The sequence below is a fragment of the Oncorhynchus gorbuscha genome, linkage group LG03 (assembly GCF_021184085.1).
Source record: "Oncorhynchus gorbuscha isolate QuinsamMale2020 ecotype Even-year linkage group LG03, OgorEven_v1.0, whole genome shotgun sequence".
NCBI classification, from domain to species: domain Eukaryota; kingdom Metazoa; phylum Chordata; class Actinopteri; order Salmoniformes; family Salmonidae; genus Oncorhynchus; species Oncorhynchus gorbuscha.
In genome coordinates, this window is record NC_060175.1 from 75,565,228 (window position 1) to 75,567,816 (window position 2,589).

Below are 2,589 nucleotides of genomic sequence, written 5' to 3' on the forward strand. Positions count from 1 at the left end.
AACACTTTACATGTTGCGTTTATATTTTTGTTCAGTATATATCAGAATGTAAAAGAGGAGTGTTTTGTGCCAGGACCTCTGAATGCTGTGTAATCAGATTCAGCTCAGCTCACACAGCGCAGAGATAGCAGTGTGTTGAAATGGATTCTTAATGATGGACACATCACAGAACTAGTACCCAACCGTACCGTGTTCCTGTGACAGCCCACCATGATACACACACACACACACACACACACACACACACACACACACACACACACACACACACACACACACACACACACACACACACACACACACACACACACACACACACACACACACACACACACACACACACACACACTTCTCCCAGGAGCTCTGGAGAAACGGAGATTGCCTATTTAAGGTGGAAATCAATATCCTTTCTTTTCCCATCTCTCCCCTCCCTCTCCTCCTCCTCCTTCTCCTCCTCCTGTCCTTTCAATTCCCTGACCCTCTCCCTCCATCTCTCTGCATCTTTCTTCCTCTTTCTCCAAAGACACATCTACCCCACAAGAGACTCTTCATCAGTACTGGGGCTGGCACACACACAGAGAAACACACACATAAACTGAACAACACACACCAAGCCAAGGTCTGAGAGAGAACACACTGCATCCGCTCAGAAACACTCATGATCATAGAAACTATGAACTGATTGCAATGCCATTTACACACTAACGTAAACAGGTTTGATAAAAAAATCATGCACCTATACACAGACACACGCACACTACTCATATAATGTCAGGGTCTTATCCCCCAGCTCCTCCTCTCTCTCTCTCTCCCTAAGCGTAGCCACTCCTGTCCATACCTAGCAGGGGCCCATAGTGCCACCCAATCTGCAGTGGGCCAGGGCTACAGGGCTGGGACTGGGGGGACAGGGCAGTGGGTGGACGGCCACACACCTCTTTATTTGGGCCCGCTAAAAATACCCAGGGAGATTGGGCAGGATGCAGGGGGCTGGGTGCAGGGGGCAGGATGCAGGGGGCTGGGTGCAGGGGGCTGGGTGCAGGGGGCTTGGAAAAGGTGGAGGGTCTGGAAAGGTCTGGTGTGGTGTATGGTGGGCTGGGATGGGCTGGGGTAGGATGGCTCTGGAACGCCAGAGTGAGGAGTCAAGGGTGATGACAGGAAGAGAACAGAAAAGGAAAAGAGGAGGGTGAGTAGAGGAGGACAGGGTAGAGTAGTCAATCGACAGAGAGACGGATTGGAACAGCCTCCCCACCCTGTACATCCCACTCACCCACCCCCTTTCGTAGGGACGCTCAGCACTTGACAGGCTATTTTTTGCCACGCTTCACTAAATAAGGCCAGGCAACGTCGGGGTGCAGGCGGGCCGGTCAGGGGGGCGCATGTCTGCCGTTCCTACCTGGGTATATAAGCCCCTGGACGGTGGGGGGTTACTCTGATCACGCTGCCCTTCCATTCTCTCCCAGAGTTTGTCCGTCTCGTTCTGAAGTCTACCTTTCCACTTTTCATTTCAAAATCAATGCTTATGTCTTCATCCACTCCTCCAGAGCATCGTCAGCTGAAAGGGTATTGTTTTAGAAATGTTTTGCTTACTTTCTCTCTTCTCAACCCTTTTGCTTCTGAAGTCTCCCTGTGATGGGATCGACACATTCATTTTTTTGTATCCGTACTTTGGAGGTTCATACAGGCCCTGCGTTGCGGTGACCTCAGGATGTGTGGCGCTGTGGAATATGGGGGGGGTCAGTGTCGAGAAGGAGATGTGGGGAAATGACGGACAGCTGAGAGGTTAGAAAGGAAAATGTAATTTCTTCAATGCGCCGTTGAGGCAAAACATAGACTCTTTCTTTCTTTCTCTCTCTCTCTCTCTCTCTCTCTCTCTCTCTCTCTCTCTCTCTCTCTCTCTCTCTCTCTCTCTCTTTCTTTCTTTCTTTCTTGCACTTATCTTGTCATCTATTGTGTCTCCTCTGCTTTCCTCACTCACTCTCTGGCGCTCTCTCACTCAGTCTCTCTTTCTCCCTCCCTCTCTCTCCCTTCCTCCGTCCCTCTTCTCAATTTGTCCTTCAGCTCTGTCAGCGCACAGTCCACATTCTCTGATCCCTCTATTGCGGTTTCATTAAGCTTCCTCGGGCAAACTTTGCCTGGTTAGGTGGGGAGGGATGGGCAGCCGTGAGTTTGAAAGGTTCAAGTCTTTTGATTTTATGTAGGTTCTTTTTCTTAGTACCTTTGAGTACCTGCCATTGGTTCATCACCTCAGGTTATAAAAAAATCCTCTTATAAGAAATTGGTTCAAGTTGGTTCTTTTGATTTTTCTTTTTCTTAGTACCTGCCATTGTTCTTTTTGGTATTTTTTTCCTCCTCTCATCCTCTTCCTCCCATCCGGTGTGAGAAAAGCAGCATCTCCCATGACCCTCCTCTCCTCTCTGCATCCCTAAACTCTCCGTCGTTGATTCAGCTCCCAGGAAACAGACAGACACTCCGCCTGCCGCAGCCACACCTGCCAGATCACCCTCACACCGGTACGTGCTCTATGTGTGTGTGTGTGTGCATTCAACGTACTGTATGCGTACGTCTATACTGTCTCTGTCCGTACATGTG

General features: G+C 49.6%; 1 long non-coding RNA gene across 2 annotated transcripts in view; it reads left to right on the plus strand.

The window, feature by feature from the left end:
* Window positions 1-1,445: 1,445 nt before the first annotated feature.
* LOC124031912 overlaps window positions 1,446-2,589 on the plus strand; it is a 28,477-nt gene continuing 27,333 nt past the window's right edge. Inside the window, exons 1-2 of one of the 2 annotated variants that reach the window (XR_006838183.1) lie at window positions 1,446-1,779; window positions 2,386-2,510. This is a non-coding gene — a long non-coding RNA (uncharacterized LOC124031912). The remainder of the gene's footprint in view (window positions 1,780-2,385; window positions 2,511-2,589) is intronic. The other variant, XR_006838184.1, reaches the window with a different exon arrangement.